Source organism: Cydia pomonella, chromosome 3, assembly GCF_033807575.1.
Source record: "Cydia pomonella isolate Wapato2018A chromosome 3, ilCydPomo1, whole genome shotgun sequence".
In the NCBI taxonomy this organism is placed as follows: Eukaryota; Metazoa; Arthropoda; class Insecta; order Lepidoptera; family Tortricidae; genus Cydia; species Cydia pomonella.
In genome coordinates this window covers 8,001,878-8,023,621 of record NC_084705.1, presented here as the reverse complement: position 1 = coordinate 8,023,621, position 21,744 = coordinate 8,001,878, and the positions used below count along the sequence as shown (strand labels likewise).

The following is a 21,744-nucleotide window of genomic DNA, read 5'->3' as shown; positions in this document are numbered from 1 at the left end:
TACTTTCTGTTATACTATAGTAGTATAGTATCTTGTAGTAATGAACGGGCAAGCCACATATTTTGACTAAGGTATAGAGTTTGTGAAGTAAGGGCTTGTATGAGTAGAGTTAGGGCACGTAATAGTGTTTAAAGCTTGGCTCTAAATGAGATCTGATAACTTTTAGACAGTGCGATCCACATGGAGTCGTGTTAGCAATAAAGAATAAATGAGATTATATAATTTGTGAATTGACTTTTATATTGTTATTATACGAAAAGTTTGAAGTCGGTTAAGCTTTTTTATCTTCAAACGACAATTTCGATGCAGCGCAAGATAGCCCCGTGTTTATGTCGCTTAAATTAAATTGCCTGTGTTGATTATTGTGACATCGCTTTTTGTGTGTGCTCAAATTTATTACAGCGTTAACATCATCTGTATGCGGTATGTACTCTGTTTTTGGTTTTAAACGGTGTGATTTACAAAAAATCGGTCAACGTAAATCATGAGTTACGCGGACAACGCGTAGTCCGACGCCCACGGTGCCGTAATAAAATTATATTCCCATAAAAATCAATATAAACACCGTAACAATCTATAAAAAGCGCCACGATTTAGCTTAACGTCTTCATTAAGCGCAGCACGACCTCCTGCGCAGGTCTCGGTGCAATTTCTCGGCCCTCGGCTGTGCCCGCAATTTGCGTTGTTCGGGTCCCGATTTGTCGGGGCCGCAATTCTGAAAAGCGCCCGACAATTTCTTGTACGGCAATTTCCGAACGAGCGATTGGCGCACTCGCAACCCGTTGTAATTGAGGCTGTGGGGCAGGTCGCAATTTTAAAATTACCGCGATTGAGTGCTCACCTCTTATTGCATACTTGCAACGAAACACTAAGAGCTTTTAAATTTACGACTGATTCCAGTAATTTTCGTGGGAGATTCATTAAATTGTTGTTTAAAATGATGAGCTGGTGCAGTCCTATATTATTTCCTTGCTACATTGTCTTTATTTATTTTCAATTATGCCCATTTTATGACTAGGTACAATAATGTTGAAATAATCTAGGTAAGCGTTTATTGTTATTGATTTTTTACCTTATAGCCTTATACATAAATGAATTTATATTTTAAACTGAATATTTTTGTGCCCTATTATATTAATTGCTAATACTTACCTACCCTCCTTGGATATCAATAACAGTATTTTTTAAAACTGCAAAAGTAATACAGAAACACCGGATGTGTCTCATTTAGCAATTACATATACAAGGGGACCTAATAACTTAAAAAAAGCTTAATCGAAACAACAGTGGTGCGCCTGCGGTTCACATTCTTGCCGGTAATTATCTGTTCTTTTCAGCCAGACCACTTCTAAACCGCTACAATTCTCTATTACCGTCACCTTTTTTTATGAAAGAAATATAATTGTACAACCTGAGCCGGTGCGTACAACAAGATGATTTATAACTCGGGGCTAGTTAATTGTATTTTTCTCTCAAAAAACGTAGGGCATTATCTCGGGGCGCTCGACAGGTAACAAATCTTGCTTTTTAAATATTATTACTCATCGTATTCGATTTGGGAGCGAGCGCGCTACGAATGCTTTATCACCACCTACTCGGCGTCCCGTGGCTCACGATCTTTGGTCCCCCTAAACTTTATTCAAATGCGACACACATTCATCTAGCCGTCTCTCTCGCGCGCGCGGTCATTAGTCACTACCCGCCTATTGCCGTCTCGTACCCCACTAAAATAGACTGTGTGCCCAAGCGCAAAGTGATCGTGTCAAAACTTTTGTATAGAGCCGGGTAATGGCTTACGAAATTTTTCCCCTACCTCGTGACTTTTTTGTGTAGTCGAGCTAGTGTGCTAGGGTTGTAAGGTTGTGTTAGTTAAAAAATTGGGCCGCTTTTGATATGGGGTCCATTGTGGCGTAGGTTTTTGTGCGATGGCGGGCAGATGCCGTCTCCGCGCTAGGTGAGTTCGGAACACGATTCTTGTATATATGGACAACAGTGTCAGTTGTAAACAAGGATTTGTATAGGCCATACGTATCGGACAAGTTTTCGCGGCACGAGATTTATCGCTCCTATTACTTAATTAGAATTTAATAAGAGGATGCTTGGATGATAATCCTTTATCAATTGTTTTATAATTTATAGTGTTCCAACTAGAAACCAAAAAGATTTTACGACTAATTAACGAGTGTTCAAGTGGCATTGGAGATTGTTTGTAGTTGGTGAAACAGTGTCAACATAAATCAATTAGTGAGTGGATGAAGATATTTATGAGGATTTAATTATTCGTGAGTATTAATTAAATAAGTTATTTAATTCAAATTAGTTTAATTATAATAACACAATAGTTTGGCAAACCACTACTTACTATATACCCATTACATTAATCACTTTTAAAAAGTGTTATCGCCCTTTAGTTAAAAGTATACATAAATTGAACTTGCCGCCTTTTTTATTGACGAATACCGTTATCCGAACTATGCATAATATAGTAATAAAAACTTTTTACATGACTACTTATATTAAGACTTCAAATAACTTTCAAACATTTTCTTAATCATACCTATCTGTAATCATAATACTACCTATCTGTAATTGAGCAATATGTTTCCACGTCTTCGTTGATATACTCGTGCGTAAAATAATTAATAATTTAGTAGGTACATAAAATATAACACAACTTTTACTTAAATGAATATTATTTAGCAATATCGAAACGCAATAAATAAATAGAGTTCAGCGCCGCGGCTCGATGATCCTCTAAAGAGCGAGTAGGAATGCATCGCGATAAAAGATGTCATCCGGATTCTCAGACCTAAAAGCAAAATCGAACCATATTATGTGAATCACTGTCCTAAACAACAACCATTCTTATGCAATAAATATAAGGTTTAAATTCGCACGATCGTAGATTTTATTTTTTCTACCAGAGACGAAGGTAAAGGTTCTGACCTAGCTTTGGGAATTCATAAAATCAAAGCTGCGACCGATTCGTTTCGTTCTTCGAAGTTTGCTCCTTTTATTTTGATATCCTTGTTTAATATAAAGACTTACGACATTGGATCTGCAACAACATTGAACAGGTTTCAGGATTTGAAACTCTTTAGCTATGCAAATAAAAGCTTCTTTGACCTATATGATTAAAACTTCGCATATCTCTACATATAAATATTCTGCTATCGATTGATTTCTTTATCTTTATACTATTTAGTACTTTACTATACTATTTAGTCGTTTTATAATAGGTAAATGTATAAAAAAATAACTTTATAACATGCTAGCAATATCAAGCACATCCCCAAGCCATTTCGGAATTCAAAAATCCGCGAGCACAATATTAGCAGCACCTGAACTGAATCCAGTGCTTTTATCACTTCCTCAGATAGCGAATTCTTTCTCAGCGGCGAGGAAATGAAATTCTTATCGTGCCTCGGTTGAAAGAAGCCCACTTCTTTCTGTTATCCGCGGAGGAAATGTATCGGGGGAACACCCAGCGCGCCTGCAATATCCAACATCTGATTGCCAAACGGAATCAAGGGAAAATCTCGAGCTCAACCTAAAAATACATCGCACAGTAAATATTTGGGGTGGATAAAATTGAGTGTATTGCTCTGATTGAAAACGATTTTAAGGATGCTCTAGTCCATATTAAAAGTTATCTCGATCTTGTTCAAGACGGCGATGACAACCAACAAATATTGCGTATTATTAGAGTTAAAATTTATGATGCTATCGGAATCACAGGACGCGTTTTAAAACTTTTTAACAATGATGTCCCCTTTTTCATCCTGACGCTACACTAAAATTTACGATCGGTCCGCGCGAGCAAACATTGCGTGCCTGATGTTTCTAAAAATGTGTCAAACTTTTTACAAAGTTCTTTCATTTAACGGCGTCCTGCCTTTCACTGCAGCCTTGCGAGCTTTTTTCTTGTTTGTTTTAAGTCTCTATTGAAATGTCGCCAGAAGAAAAAATTTTGAGCAACGACGTAAAAAGTGGACACTCCGTGAGATAATGAAATTTCTTTATTCAGCCGCCTTTTGTTACCGTCTTTAATTATTCTCGGTACATCATTAAAGAATAGTATTGTTTTGATGCACAAAAAGATTATAAAAAACTAAATAGGCGACTTTAAGACTGATTAAAGTTGCACAATTTGTATGTACCATTTCCTTTTTTGTCAAGGTTTTAAATCCAGTTTGGTTTATCTAACCAGTTTATCTACAAATCGAAATAACACCAATCGGAAATTCGTATACAAAGATTGCGATTGAAGATTTATTTCGTATATCTATCGACATGCTCACTCGTTTAGCATAATCGGTTTATTTTAAATTTATAAAGTGTCCCTGGCCATTTGCCGTGGCGGGCAGAACCGGTCCCAGAATTAGGTTCCCTTGACGTCCTCGGACCTCTCCCGTGCGTTCGGCTAATGCAAACAACCAAGATTATCTCGTTTCGATTTTTAGCTCTCAATAAATAATATCTAGAAGGTCAAAATCGTTAATAATTATTATGATATGAGTGTATTTAATTTATTGACATCTTTATTAGACAACTTGAATTTCCCGATGGCTTTGAATGTAAAAATTATTAAGATTTGGGCTACTATATTTTTACATAAATTAAGCATAAACTCAAAAGTAGGTACATGCCTAGACTTACTGCATGAAGATATTTAATTTATAAAGAAACGAAAAACCGATATTTACTTCACAATCAAAGCATAAGTATGAGTTAGATAAGAGCCGTAAAATTAACATTTTTATTCATTTTCCATCAGCTATCTAAATTAATGAATGTGTCATTGATGTCGTCAAAGCAGATAATTTCATTTAATTCTCGCTCTTAAGACTTTATTCTGATATCTGATCGAAAACACCATTGGGTTGCGTTAGACAAATTTATGTGTTTATAATATAATAAAATCTATCAAATTATGACCCATCGATAGAAAATGTACGAAAATAGTTACACTGTCGTAAAGTAGAAGCGGGTTTAGCGTCACCAAAAATGGATATGCAAATTTTTCGTCGATACGAAGTGGTTTTTAATACAACTGGCCAGTGCTTGATTTTCGTCATTCGAATTTTAAATCTAAAGACGCGTAGGCGCACGTATTAGATTGCTTAGAGATTTTAATCTGTCCTAAATGTGGGAAGTGAATTATAGTTCTTTTTTTTCTATAAATAAATTCTATATGTGCTTAATTTATCTGCTTCATTAGTAGGTAGTGGAAAATTGAACTTCCTCACAAGAATAAAGAAGTGCTTAAACAGAAATAGTAGAGTACATATATTTTTAATATTAGCTTATTTTAATGGGAAACATTTAATAAGTTTTTGTGTATACAATGTCATTATGCTAATTGACAACATTTTTTTCGCGCGGAAATTCAATACTTTATCTATATAAGATTAGGATATCTTATCAGATATAAGGGCGGGTACATAGAAGTACATAGAAGGCCAGAGAGCAGCTGTCTGGCCTGTTAACTGACAGCTTTTAGATTAGGGCCGCAGCCCCTCGGCGCCCCTCCCAAATTGAGAGCTCCGTGCCGCGCCGTTCTAAATTAGTAACGGTTACCAAATAGCTTTTTAATTTCAAGCCAGCTATTAAATAGATGTTTTCGATACTTTTTTGCCCGTGATTTTTAATAATTAAAAAATAAAGCGGTCAAACTTATTTGAAGCCGAGCGTTCTAAAATAAAACTCAATTATAAAGCATTGGCTAAGTTCAATATTGAGTTACAAGTAACAAGAACAACGGACATTGAGAAATATTTCATCTCATCGTTGCTCGGTTGCGCCGTATGTTCGGATGTGTGTTTTGGATCGTTTTTTTGCCGGCCCGAGGCGCGCCCGGCCCTGCCCTAGCCGCGAGTTTTGAGGCCCAACCCTAATTTTAATGGCTGCTTAGACCGCTTACATCGGTGCTGACTACGTGTGGAGTGGACTTCTTTATTAATTTGGTGTATATTTAGTTTAAGCGTCGTAGGTAGATACATATATATAATCAATTTTTTTGGGATCATGAAATATAGTATAAGGAGATAAATTATGATCGGAATAATATTTTATTCTTTAAACGAGCGAATCTAACATAAAACTAAATACAGGCCTTTAGTGATAGTTTCCGTGCTATTAAAATACAATAACGCGTTAGCTCAACACGTCTGTAATGCTCTCGCGCACGCGACTAGATTCCACGATACTCCAGTCAATGAGGTGCTTGACCTCTATAATAAATATCCCATTTATTTTTTGTGTACAATATGCAAAAACTTATAGAAGATCCATTATTGACAGCTATCTTAGTAGGTATATATTTTTCATTCAATAAGATACTTTTAGCCCTCAAAAATATCTTTCAAGATTTTATTCCAAGTTTATTAAAAGTACTTTACAATCTGATTACTAATACAATATAAAAAAGTCTACAGTTTTTTTTTTAATTCTCATTATATATTTTATCCTTTTTAACTGTTTTCCACGTTGATCAGCCTAGTTGTTTAGGTATCACTGATGATAGTAAGATTGTTTGCTTACGTACAGCGTGACTAATTGTTTTAATTAAACCGCTATGAATCAGTCGCATATCACTCGTGTATCCTCTGCATAGCGGAGTTTTTACGATTAATTCGCTGGGAACGTTTGCGACAATCGTGAAATCGCAATTACCGTTATTATGTCTATACTCGTTATTATTGACGCGCTTAGTGGGAAAAAAGGGAAATTACTTTTGACAGCCGCTTATGTGTGGTGTGTAGGTTTTCCCGACTTGGCTGGGACACTTCCATGCTTCTAAAATCATGCATTACAGAAAATGAATTAAAAATAGTGGGAATTTCTTCATGGCGGTATATACAATGACGTGTCCCCTTATACTTCAAAAACGGATGAGAATGTTGCATTTTATCTGTAAATTACAGACTTATGACTACGAGCGTATACGGTTATAATTTTACATCATTTCTGTCGAAGTCTAGTCAAAGGTTCCACTTTGTCGTTTACCATAAAGACGAGATTTGCTTGTATCTTTATACGAAAAACCTGTCAAAGTGTCCTTATGGCAAGCATGAGTGGAACTTTTTGCTTGGAATCAACACTTTTTGTTCAAACATAATACTATGTAGGTCCCATGTTTGGTCACTTACGCATGTTAGTTTTAGAATAATATATTAATTTTTGAAAAGTAAGCAACTAAAGTACCTAGTAGGTAATGTAAAATTATGTAGGTAGTAGGTATTTATATTTTTTGTCACCGAACAACTTATCTTAATTTTGGCAATATTGACCTTTCAGTAACATTTCATCAATACCAAACTGAGCTTATAAATCGTCCAGCGAATAATGAATTCAATTAACTTAGAGCCCGATCGGATTCCTATGTACGAGACGTATTAATACGAACTATAAGTCACTGCACTACCCTTCCCCACAAGCTGATGCATGAATAATGTGCGCGGGTCACGGGTGTTCCAATGGCTTTCCGAGGGCTACCAAGTCGATGGTTCATAAAAGCCAGTGGAAAAACGCTCTCCGATGACCAATAGCTATAATGGATCTCGAGGGCAAGCTATACTGTTTGAATAAAGAAGTCGAATCTACCGCGCTTACGCAGCCAATGACAATGAGACAGTCCGCGCGGTTCCACCGCGCTTTTTGTTATATTCGACCCGTAATTGCTGAAAACTTTTCACGCCGCGGCTTCAGTCACGCGTATTTTATTACTATGAAATTGAATAATTTATGACCCCACACCCGGCTGACCATTGCACGGGCAGAATTTTAATATCGGAATTATGTTTACGCGAATCCGTGATTAGCCCGCATCATCGCGGCATGACTTATCAGCCTTAATTGCGCCCCTAAAGCTTCCGAGATTTATGTATATTCAATCCCGGTCACCTAATCCCGTAGCTCGGGTCAATCCGACCCCGGAAAAGGTTTTCCCGGTTATTTTCCGTAGAACTTTTAATCCTGCTGAATACCGACATATATCATAGCGGATTAAGAGGTTTAAATTGGAAGTAACCGACGTCCGAAATAAATTTAAATCGGCTGGCGTTCAGTACCTATTGTGATACCGGCGCCGATGCTAAATGGGAGCCGATTTTATCCCTCATCTAAATCTTGCTAAGTTCGGACTTGGAACACTTGCTTGAAAGATTTTTTGGCGTTGATTGACTTATCAGACGATGTAGATAGCCAATTTGATACAGCGAAAAAACAACGAAACATACAGAAGTAAGTAAATATTCTTTATTGCACCACAAAGAAAACAAATTAAAAAACAGATTTACAATATAAAGGCAGCAATAGGCTAGGCGATTGGTGGCTTACAAAAATGTTTCCAAAAATAAACTACAAAAAAAATCTACGAAAAATATATTCTTTGGAAACGGTTCAAATTTGTATACACTCTAAATCAGTAAGTAAGTAATTATTTTAGTTATTTTTTTATATATTTAGTTTGATCTAATTCCAAATAAACTTAATATGGAATCTAATAAGATACCTTTTACCTAAAATCTTTTGAAGCCTGAGGCTATCGCTGTAAAATAATGGGTAGTTTTGAATACAAAATGTTATTTAATAGTGGGTATTTCTGTCCAATCATAAAGTTAACGTTATAATTTTGAAGATTGCTATTTATTAAATTAAATATTCGAAGGCGCAAAAACTATGTTTGCAAATACATTCACCGTTATATTATTATATTACTACGTAACGGATATTCTGCAGCTAATGAGAAAAAGCTAAGAGACCATTAAAATTAATAATACATCTAGTACTTACCTATATCGATGAACTTATAAAATATGTATAAGATTCTTTTATTTTATTAGCACTTGGAACAGTTATTAAATTCTTCTCATTGGATACTTCTACTTTACTTTACTTTTTGCACACAAAAGGTGTTTAAATTGAATTTATATAATGATTAAGTATATGCTACCCTACTTGTTTTAAATTAAAATTATTATTCTGTACTGAAAACTAGTTTCTCCAAACACCTTGATAAAAATGCGTTTTCCTTAGTTAGACTAGGTACTTGAAAAAATTGTTTGAACTAGTTTTGACATCGTCAGGTGACAACCAAAACTCATTAATTACCACTATAAGTTCATAGCCATAGTGAAGCATTTTAGTACCAACAGAAAGTCGATATTAGTTTAATTTTTTTCTGTAATTAGTGAGTTTTGGTTTTCACCTAATGAAATGCTCTTTGCGAAATCTAAATTAAACTGAAAAAAAAACACGTTTTCACTAAAAAGGATTTCATGGTAACATATACATACTTGATACAAAAAAAAACACAAAATCGAATTCCGGTAACTTAAACTTTATGCCCCTAGCCCCTCTACTAGGTTATAAGTTACAATATTCGCACAACACACGTTTATATATCGGAACAAAATTAAAACGGGTGGCCAGATAAATCACAGGAAAGTGTCGAGTCGGTTCGAACCCGCGACCCTTTGGAGAGCCACCTGACCTGGCGGTGTGGGGGCTCTAATAAAAACGGCGGATTATCAAGGATGCATTTTATTACCCGGGAAATCAATTTCATTATGGTCACCCTAATACCTATACGGGAAATATAGGCGATATTAAATGTATGTTGCTTATTTTGCATGTATCACTATTTGTAACGAATACGATATTTTAGACAAACATCTTGAAAGTCACTTTGAAACAATTAAAAAGAATACAAGAAAATTTAAATACCTATTGTGTTGTACGTCTGGCCAAGTTCGACGAAAAAGCCTAATGAATTATTATCTAAGTAAGTACAGTGTGTTTATCTGATTACAACACTTTTTTAGGGTTGGTATATCAATTTCTGACATATCGTTTAACCGTTATATAAAAAAATAAAGTTAAGGCTTCTAAAAAATTTTTTTTTAATAGAATAAATAGGTATTTTATAAATTAATCGTTTAGTAATTCCAAAATAATGTGTTTATTTTTATTAAAATAAATATAATATCTATAAGTACAAACATACAATAACTATTACATAGTATGAAAAATAGAATGCTACTAATCCAGTGGTCTGGCAGCTATCCCATTTACTTGTACTAACAATAGCGATGTCTGCCACACACGATCAAAGATATTGTTCTATTGGCATCTGATACTCCAGTCAGCAGGACTTACAATTACTAGATATAGACTTACTACAAAAACAAAGTATTTGTACATTCACTTTCACTGTTTCTAATAATATTTCTTTTTTTTATTCAACATCACCGTTTTCATTTTTTTAACAAAGTATTTTGACTTTCTATCTTATAGATGAAAGTACGCTTAGTAATTATAAATTAAGTCTAATTCATTGCCTCTATAAAAATAGCTGCAAAAGATAACATGTTAAAAATATTACTCTAAATCCACATGTTACTATCGAACATAAATAACATACATCCATATAACGTGTCTGTACAATATGTCCCTGTACATACCTGCGCTTGTAGATATATAGGTTGGTGTGGACGTGGAATTGTGTACGTAAATCATTAATCAGGTGCGTCATTTGTTCGCCCGAAATAATTAATGGGTGGCGTGGCGCTAGCGTCGCCTCTTTAAAACGCAGTTACTGCCTTCTGCTCACACAGCGTAGTGATTAGGGGTTGTGTTTAGTTTAGATAGCAAGGTGTATTAATGATAATACTTGGAATTAACTCAAAATTAATTATGAAAATACCAGAGCTAAGTAAAAGTTTTATTTCTATCAAAAAATACTTTGTTGCTGTTCTAGTTTAAATCTACATAAAACTACGTATTGTTGAATTTAAAGTTGAAGCATTATACATAAATACACCATTAAAGCCGGTTATTCTTACCTCAAGTTAAGAAAGCGTCACAAACACATAATTCTTAAGCCCGATTTTTGCCACAAAATTAACCTAGGCAATAATGAAATGAAATTGCCTTTATTGCATTTACGCTAGCCAGTGAACAATATGTTTTTGTTGTAAACGTGCAAGAAACTGCTAATACACCTTTACACCTACTTAATAGGTTTTTTTTTTTTATTTGTATAGATCGACGGTATAATGTATATATATTATATTAACTTTTTTTAATTCATTTATGTACAGTCTTAATAGCACCTCTAGGTTTTATATACCACATTTGTACCACAAAAAAGTTATTTGCCTACTGTAATTTGTGGTCCTTAATTTCATTGCTAAATATAACTTACTTTATTCTCTTTAAAGATTTTTATTCTACCGAACTATAGAAAAATATTATTTCTGTGATAACTATACCAATTCCTCTTAGTCTTGGATAGAGGCCAAAAAATTCTCCTAATTAAAAATACTACCCGTTGGAATACAATTTCACGGTTTCAACGGTTGTTAAAATAAATTTCCTTTTCATTAATCTTCTACAAGCCGTTACAAAACTATTAAATCTGCCAAGAATTATGTGATTATGCACAAAACAAATAACAATGCCATTATTCAGAAGTCACTTTTGTTTTTATCTTGAGTAAGATTTCAGGAAACATAAACATCGTTAGGTAGTATTCTTAAAACCGCAAACCGGGTCATATTTTGACAATGTTATTATGAAGATGAAGAGTTTATTTTTAGAAATATAAATCATATAAGACGCTGTCTAATAAGCGGTTGTCAGGTAGGTAGATCTTATATTAAATTATTCATTCAAGTTTAATGTTACTTTATCAGTGTACATAAAAATTGCCCTTATTCAGTTGTGTTACAATACTTATTTATAAATCATAATAAGGTTGTTCCTATATGTTAAGGTTCATAAAACTTAAATAGATAGAAAACAAGCTCGATTAAGACCATAGGGACAGCCATAACAATTTTCCCTACTTCTTAGTTAATAAATACTTCTAGGCCATCTATTGGTATTGAAGTATACTCACGAACATACATGTTTACTAAATTTTTCTCTTTTAAAAACCTATATTGCGTTTTCTGTTGACTTTTACTCTATCATGACCGTATAATAGATATAAAACAAAAAATAACACAGTTACTAATAATACGACATTTGCGCCCTGAAATCTAAAAATTCCCGTTCCCACTTCAAAAACACAACACAAAAGGGTAAAAAGTAAGTTACCGCGCCTAATCAAGTGCGGGTCTTTAGGCGGGAGGGTGTAACAAAGGGGTGCCCGGGGCAATATCCCACTGTTCTGATTAATGGATGTGTAATTGTTCCCCTATAATGTACAATAGCGCATAGATAAACGCTCAGCTGTCGGTGATGTATGTGCGAGAATTCGAGGATGGTTTTAATACATTTAAAATAAAATCTGAAAGAAAAATAAAGAAAAACACGTGTTAGCATTTGAATTCTACGTTTTTTGAGGTATCGCACGATAGAGGAGTTAAAAGGTTTTTACGACATATACAGATTCATATACATATTTTACAAAGATCATAATGTAATTTATTACACTCTATTGAAAACCCCTAAGATAAATTACAGTTCCTTTTTTCCGAATGCCTATTATACTTTATAATTAGATTAGAAGTTAATATTTCTAATAAGATTCCGTAGACATAATAGAAATGTGCCTGTTGGTAAAAACACTTAATTAAAACTTATAAGGCTGATGACAACCATATCATGGCAGTTAAACAGTTTTATGGCAGCATTTTCGCCTTAGCTGATATTTTTTTAATACTTTTTTAATGGAAGTATACTTTATAAAAAATATACAAAGCAGAATATTAATGAACCCTATCATACTATCAGTACTAACTTTCCTACAGACCTGCGTACTTCCCTAAATATATTTTTATTTAATTAAATTAAACATTTTTATATCAAGCATTATTATGTGAATTAATAAAATATCATGTCATTATATTTTAACATGTGAATTGTTTTAACATATGGAGTTCATGAACATGTGCAATAAAAAATACTAACTTCAACTCTAACATTGGGACTCAAAAATAAATTGAAAGGGATCAATTGATAGAGTTTTACGCAACGTACATAACTTAAACGGTTTACAAAGGGTTATCTCAGCAATGATCTGACCACGCAGCTATTGTCAACCGTTCACGCACCTTTAATAAAGCGAGGCTTAACCTAACATGCCTCCACAAAGGTGAAGAACGCAATTATCTTACCTCACTTAGATGAAGATAAATTCAATTACTACTATACTACGAGATCGCAAAACGTCTTATAAACGTTCACGTCTTAACCTCACTTGCACCTTTTATACAGCGCCATAGATTAGTACCGTTTTATCGCTGTAAAATAAAACGGCGCAAGTGTACTAGATTGAAAAACATACTTGGGGCATTTGAGTAGCACGGTAGCGTTCTGCGCGACTGCTGGGTGGGCGCGTAATTGCACTAATTACGTCAATACCTCTATGTTATTAGCAATGAATTATTGATGTACAGTAACGTGATAAATGATGATTCGCTCGTTAACTAGGTACGGATGTAAAAAGCTCCAGGTAAAGTTTGTTTTAAAATTTTAACAATTTAATTATCAATTCTCATGCAAATTCCTCGTGTTTATCATTTAACTTGTTGGTTCTATTTTATGGTAATTAAAAGTTAATTAAACTAAATTCACACGGTAAAATACCGTATTTTTAAGACTTGGCCTTATACACTTCCGGACGTCTATAAAGACGGATGCGTTCAACGCTCCTCAAAAAGAAAACACTAGCATTTAGTTCATCTACCCACCGTTAGATGTCTCTGTTAACAAATTACCCGCTACCCAAAACCGGCGGCTATCGAGCTCAATATCTCTCGTTTTATTGTTATCAACATTGTTTATTGACATTCTATTACAAAACAGTAAATAAACAAGCATGTAACAGTCATAAAACTGCCATAAAAGTCGTTTGTCATCCGGGCGAGATTGTGACGTAGTGGAGAAGCGGTTCGATGCTACGCCAATAGAGGGCGCTCTTTTGTGTCAACATTGGCGTTGGTTGGATGGACGATTATGAGGGCATTATTTTTTACGAGGCATTAAACTTGATTTTAATGGTCGCACTTCAAATATTTACTTGCTAACACGTGTTTATTGATTAAACAGTACAGTTATTTAAAACAAATAAAATAACTTTTATGTTCTGTGTTGAGTATATTTTCATTTTAAGTCAGATAATGTATTATTAGGTTACTTTAGACACGTAATTTATACTCGAATAATTATTCATAAAAATACTATCAATATCTGTTTAGTTTAATTACAAATTGAAACACATTTTATAGAAGAGAATGTTGTTTTGTTGTCTCAACATTAAACGCCACCCAAAAAACGAACTTAGAGTAGGTATTTCACCATAAAAGTACTCATTTATTAAGCCGACCTTAATCAAATCCCCAATGGCCTAATAGGAAAAAGCAATTACTCTATCACAAGTATGTTTCATCAGTTAGGTATTTTATTCGTTTCACACTCGAATAAGTGAGAATGCTCCCCACCCCTAGACAAATGACAGCGCGCATGGCGGGATGACTAATGGCTGCCGATCGTACAGCGGCCATTTTAATTTTTAGGGGTGCCTACCCTTGCTATTATTAACTTTCTGTGCGGAGAGATAAGAATGGAAAGAATAAAGCATGGCGGGGCATCAATGTAGTTTGCTGATTAGGTATTTCTTTATTGAGCTTTCAAATTCAAATATAGAGCTACGTTATAATTATACTTACTTAGGTAGTTAGTCTGAATTCTGTTAGAGTGAAAAGGGCAACGCTCATAAAAACAATACGTAACAGCATACAACATACCTTGCTTGCTTGGCTTGAAAGACATTTTTTTAACCTAAAAATATTATTCTGTTTTTCCTTGACTTTACGTATTTAGTGTTTCTACTCGCCTACATACTTTTCCAAATCTGTTTATATGATACTCCCGTGCCATAAGTTAGTAGGACAGGTTAAGCTACTGATTACGTTACCAAAACACTCATTATATATTAAAACGTAAAAGTTACCATATTACCTAAGCCATTAGGTCCAGTTTTTTTAATCTATTAAATATTTGTCAGTGTTTGCGTGAGAAAAGGTAGTTTCGGAACGCACCGCACGCACTTCTCCGAAATTATTTTAATAAGCCGGCTTCGCTTTGATTTCCTTTTTTCTCTCCTAGGTAAGTGTATACGTAGAATGCGTATAAATTCATAATTAAGAGATTAATAACCTTTAAATATTCATTTTACTTTTTTTACTTAATACATATTTACTTACCCACCTACAGTTATTAAACATTTAACCTTTATCATTAGAACTCATCAGAGCATTAGGTACTGTTTATTTACTGTTTAAGCTCAAGGCATTTGGTTCATTAATTTTCATATAAGTACTTATATTTTAATAAGGTTTTAATTTTAAGTATAATGCGTATCTTCCATTTTTATTAGGCCTACATTATGCCTAACTTATATGGCCTCGTAATAAAATATTATAATCAAAAGCCGTGAACGCAACCATAAAACTTAAACGTTAGTTACAGTGAACCGCTTTTTTGTGGTACATACATATTTGAGTTCATTGTACCAAAATGTACAAAACATAAACTGTAAATTTTAAATATTATAAAGAAATCCTTTTGCAAAATGTATAGTAATATTTTCACCTAAAGATTTTAATACGGAAGGACGCGCATATATCTTAAATTTTCCTACCCAAGAGGGACCCAGTCATGCGTTTGACTTACCACTTTGTCACACTGGATTTATGGCCGTGTTTCAGGAAGAAGCTGAAAGAATTCTTGACTGCGATCCAGTACAAACAAATAAAAATGTATTTATAGAGAGTCGATTTGAGACATCATCAGTCAAGGCGATCAAAATATGCTTATGTCTGTATTTTCTTGTTTTGTCTGCAAACGATATCACAATGCTTGGAAATAAAGGAAAAATGGAAAAACTGACTGCCTCGGGCAGTGTTTTTTATAACTCATGATAGGGCGTTCCAAAATTGAAGCGCTTACCTTGTGACAAATTGTACAAGTTGCATTTAGTCGCACCAGATCAATCGCGGAATGCGCACGTGCTAACGAGCTCCCACTCACCGAAAAAGAAAGAGACAAGCTCATGTTTAAGAATGAGTATGGCAAAGATGAATGACAGATTTCTTCGTACCTAGAAATAAATATGGAAGTATTTTTTTGCACCTTATTTATGAGTATAACGTTAACGTATCTATAATTATATAATATAATTGGTCTCGGGCGTGACTCGAACCCGCGAATCTGGAATACCAGCCCGCCGCTCTAACAACTGACCTATCGAGACTTACAAGGTTCGTCTACACTGACCATCGATATTTGTAGTACCCAAAACAGTTATCCAGCTAGAAGGCATTTGCCAACCCCTACCCCAAGTACCCCTAGTGTAAATTTTATCGACATCATGACAACGTGACGAACGCGTTTGCGTTAAGTCTCATTTTGTATAGGATTTTGAGTTTCCAAAACGTCCCGCTTGGCGCGCTCTTTCTAAATCCAATACAAAATGAGACTAAACGCAAACGCGTACGTCACGTTTCAAAATCGAATTTATTTACACTAGGGGTACTGGTTAAAATTCGGTTAATCTTCTACTTAAAAAACGTGAGTGACCCATTTTAATAAGTGAAAATTTGATAATAACAATGGGACATACTATCAGAAGATTCTCAGACACTTAGCTAATGTTATCTGCTAATATTAAACTGGAACTTAGTCAACTCAGATTATATAAAGATAATGAAACCAATGTTGCGATCGATTCCCTATTTTCATTTAAGACGAGAATATTGCATGCGTGAAGCTAACTCATTCATAATTAAAACCAGAGCTAACCAAAAAGAATCAATAGACAACTCTATCTTGACAATAAAGCATTCGCATTCGCAATGATTATTATCTCTAAAATAAACTTAATGCTTTTAAGGCTAGTAGCGACACGGTTTAGAGACATTTTGCCTTCTTCCCTTCTCTACTTTTCATTTACCATAAGCTTTATTGCCATTACTTTAAAGTCTACATCTCCCTGTTTATTCGCAATTTCAAATTTGACGGCAAACTCAGATATCTCTGCGTTCAGGCTGGTCTTAACCTACTTCAAGTTAAGGGTGGTTTTTAAGTGGCCGGGTTGAGAAGTTTTAAGAATAAATAGTAGAGGACTAGTCGTGATCGGGGATCGTGATTGCGACACCGGGCTGCGTGCCCTTTGAACACGGGTTCCGTAGCCGTGAAAAATCGCTGGAACATATGCAAGCCTGCCAGCAAGCGCGACGGTCTAATCCAAGGAGAGATAGCAAAAAAGTAAGATATACGGCGCTGTGCGGGTCACGATACTTAGTACGGTGGTGTTTTTAACCTAATTGTATGAATGTTTTGCCCTCGTTTTCTAGTCGGCGTAGGCACAACATTAGTGTCTAGTTGAACAGTCATGTCTAAAGTGGACAACAGTTCTTCTTAGTGAATTAGTTTGAAAACTGTTACAGCTATCTAAATCGTTTGATAGCAGTAAGATGATTTTATGCCACTACACTCACAAAATACGGCAAGCCCAAGACAATCTTGAACCACTTCTAATTTTACGAGAAGATTCTGACTAGGCAGGTACTCTATAAATTATTCTAGTTTTCATAAAACCAGTGTCTCGTCTTCAAACAAGAAGTTTTGCATAAATCAATTTACCTATACCTAGTGATAACAAAAAAAAAACTAAATTGTTACGCTAGGTTACGTCTGATTATGAAGGCCAAGATAAATTATAGTTTTTCGAATATTTCTAATAAATAAAGTAGGTAATACCTTGTTTTCTGTATGGATCGTATCATAGAATTCTCATGAAGCAAAATTGATCTCAATGACTGCTAAAGGTTAGAAATGTTCTTTTATTTAAATGTGATTTTAACTTTTCTTTTCGTTTTTGTGACAGTTTTTAATAATATTGTCTTATCATAATAATTATATGACCTTCTTTTAAAGGTTGAGATTCAAGGCGGTCTAAACCAAACCACAAAGAGATCGCGTGCTAGCCTGTTCCTATCCTTTTAAAGACGATTCTGTGCACTGTACAATTTTACAATACTGCAAATAAGCATTTTGTATGACACGCAAGCATTATGCAGCTATCTGTAGGCTATGCATAAACGGGCCTATGTATGCCTTCGAATATTTTAACTGGAAATCGGTTTTAGACTCATTTCATTCATAGTGTTTAGTAACCTCCACATTTCCGGTCGCTAAGTTGTCTTTAAAATAGAAGTCGTAAGTTAGGTAAGTACAAAGTTTTAGAGCAAAACTGAGAAGTCTGCAAGACAGGCCAAAATATTATGAGCTAGGTACCTAAACCATAAAAGATGCCTGATGCCATAACATTAGTATTACATAACCTGACAGCAAATACGCCGTATTGAGTACTCTTTTCACTGTGGTCTCTGTTTATAAGTGAAAAATCCGCTAGAATTAGAACTGCAGACAGGAAACTAGCATTTTGTCATCCACGCTTATAGGGCTTAGCGAATGATTTGTTTTGATTCCTAACGCCTTTCGACGACCGCTAGAATTAATTATTTATAATTCGAACACCGCCTCCACCAGTAAGGAGTACAAGGGATCGTAAAATATTATGAGTCTATTCTATTCGGCTACGTGCGGAGTGGCCAGTCCGGTGAATGTTAATACTGTGACATCGATAGTCTTCCGGGACGTGGCCCTGGATCTTGGTTTAGGCCCCTGTTTAGCACAAATAAACAATTTTTTGAAACAAGAACCAGATAAGTCTCAACTTTATCCAAAATATTATATGCCTTAGACTAAGATAATCTCTGTAACGGTTAAAGAATGTTAAATTCACAAAATTCAAAATTGAAAGTTTTTTTCCTTAAATCATGTATGAAATGACACAAAATCTTGGATACATCATAATTTTTGTGATTTTTTTGTGTTAACAGAGTGTAATTATCCTATATAGGTAGTAGAATGCGGATATAGTAGAATATTTTTGAGAAATATATGTTTATAAACGGATTAGTGTCAAATATAGCATATTTTTTGTTATTTTAGAAATCATTATAAAACTTTTCCTGCATTGGTTGTCCGCAAATCAGCAACCAAACCATAAGTAGGTTTTAGTGGTTATTTTTTTTAACTGTATTTTGTATTTACTGTATTTATTTTTTATCTTTTAAATTTGTTGTATTTGTATTTTAAAATAGTGTAATTGGGTCATGTGCCTGAATAAACATTCATTCATTCATTCAAATCGAATTGTCAGCGTGGTGAAATGGGTGCCTGATGGAACAATGTCGCCTGGGTACCGAATTCACCGATATACAATTTTCAGAAAGTTACAAAATATTAGAAAAGTTCTCGGATACTCTTACAACATCTCATACGTATTTAAAGTTTCCATTTTAGAACTTTGTTCCATAGCAAGTTTTGAGAAATTTACAAGATGCGTCCACGTGGAAAGTTACGAAAGTGATAATTTTCGTTGACATATATCTATACTTACAAAGACAGCCGGTCAATTTGTGGAACATTCTGATATTGTTATTGACTTATTATTTTTATTTAATCTGCACGTAACTTCGAAATCTATTCTATTGGTATTATTGTTTTTAGATCAGCAGTAGATTTAATACTTACATATATTAGGTATATGAAAATTATCCTCGTATGTTTTTTCCTCTCGTTTCATTTTGCAAAATTAACCATTGATTCCAAGAACATTTAAAAGGAAGCATTGCATAATCTTGCGTATAACTAATGCTGATCGGCACGGTACATTCCTTTCTTTAAAACCAATAAAATGAGTCCGTGATTGAACTCCATAATACAAGCACGTGGCACTACATTGTTGCCCAGTTTTATCGTTTTGTACCAATCAAACATGACTCAATCAATATCTGAATTTCTTGGATCACATCTTTTAGATTCCTTTATAAAGCTATAAACCTACTCTCGATTGTCAGGGGTACCTATGGTGTGATACGTCCAAATTTTATCGTCATCGACATATTAATTAAGATTGATTTGACCTCGCATTCTTTAGACGTCTAACCAAAATTGCTCTCGTCATACCGAGGTATACTATCTATATATTGGCTGCTCTACACGATGACTTAACGCTGGACCAACGAGATGGCCATGCAATGAGTATGGCTCCTTTACACGATGGCCCAGCGCTGGCTCAGCGAGATGGCCATGCGATGATTAAGGCTCGTGTACACGATGGCCATTGCGCTGCACCAGCGAGATGACCATGTGATGGTTGAGAGCACGCACTATGGCGCACTATGGAATGGGCCACGTGTAGATGCGTACGCACCATCACTGGCCCACTACCTTTGATGTGCGGACGAAAAACCGACACCGTGGCTATCCCGCCGCGCCATAAGCCATCCGACACCACTAACCCTCTCTACACACTGGCCCATCTTTGTGGGCCAGTATGATGGCTTGATGGCCCATCCTCTAGAGGAGCCATAAGAATGCAATAGTTAAGTAATTATGTAACATAATCAAACTTAATCCCCTCCCCTACCCTAGCCTCTCGTTCTCGGTTTAAGCTTGAGGTCTTAGAACTAGATGTCAGTTTATGTCCGTTGAAGGCAGGTTTTTTGAATACTAGGTTTATTAAAGCCGATAATGCAATCTATTCACATACATAGCATTATGTACAAACTAGCCGTATTAAAGGTAAATTATTTATAACGTGGTTTTAAGGCAACCATAGCTAATATGTGTGATAAAAACATTTGAGTGAAATAAAAAGCGATTTTGCGTTCATAATTCACCATTTATTAAGACATGCAAAGTGTGAATATTAGTTAGTATGATTTCAATTGTTTCACTCGCTAAATTCCAATTTAAATCTTGTCTGAATTTGATTAAACCTATAGAGTTAGCATTCGCACAGCTTTGCCTAGATGCTGCGTTTGGTTTGTGAGTGAGTCAAGTAAGCTTCCAGTGTTTCATTATTATGACGACTTATGTGTTGTGTACCAAGTGATGAATCTGTGGACGATGTTGATGGTCTCAACACACTCACTCATTCACTCATCATGGTCACTTTAATTATTCTTTGTACATATTCTATTTCTGTGTCGAAACGTGTGTGTTACCGTTTTCTCTTTCATTCTCGCGTTTCATTTTAATGGTAGCATGAGTTAGTGAGGCATAGTAAGTCAAGCTCAAGGCCAACTTTTCAGTAGCTTTATAAGAAAGTTTTAATTAACCTCAATTTACCCCCTTGAAATTACTTGTTAGGTTTCTATCACGAAGACAATGGTTTTTTCCTTTCTAACAATAACATTTTTGCTGGCAAGGAGTGTGGTCCAGTGTTCTTGAGACTCTAATAAGAAGTTGCATTATAAAACTTCAGTAATGCCATTTTGCCCGCGTGACGTCAAGGCCCATCAACTTTCATTTATTTATCACCTTTATCACCTTTGAGAACTAAAGATCTCTAAGCTCGGTGAACATTCAAACAAATGGATGCAAATGACGAAACAAAAAAAAACCCTTGTTGACTAAGGGAATCTTAATCCAAGCGTAAATTATTCATTAAACTTTGACATATCTCCATGGATTTATCTCCATTTACTAGGTTATCCATACTTACCCTAACATCTAGACAATGACCGGCGCTCCTTCTAAACGCAGCACAGATCTAAATCTGTACCTGTGCCTACGCATACATAGTTAATCATTCGTTAGCATACCAATCTGCATGCGTAACGTCCCGCACCGATGCGCGATTGTCATTAATAA

General features: G+C 34.9%; 1 protein-coding gene across 4 annotated transcripts in view; it reads left to right on the top strand.

Annotated features, from left to right (window-relative positions):
- The window catches only part of LOC133515977 (homeotic protein antennapedia), a 243,704-nt gene that overhangs the window by 73,242 nt on the left and 148,718 nt on the right, over positions 1-21,744 (top strand). The window contains exon 1 of one of the 4 annotated variants that reach the window (XM_061848626.1): positions 132-2,282. The exons of the other annotated variants lie outside the window; for them this stretch is intronic. The gene's annotated coding sequence lies outside the window, so the exon portion shown is untranslated. Of the gene's footprint in view, positions 1-131; positions 2,283-21,744 lie in introns of those variants that run through there. 4 annotated transcript variants of the gene reach the window in all.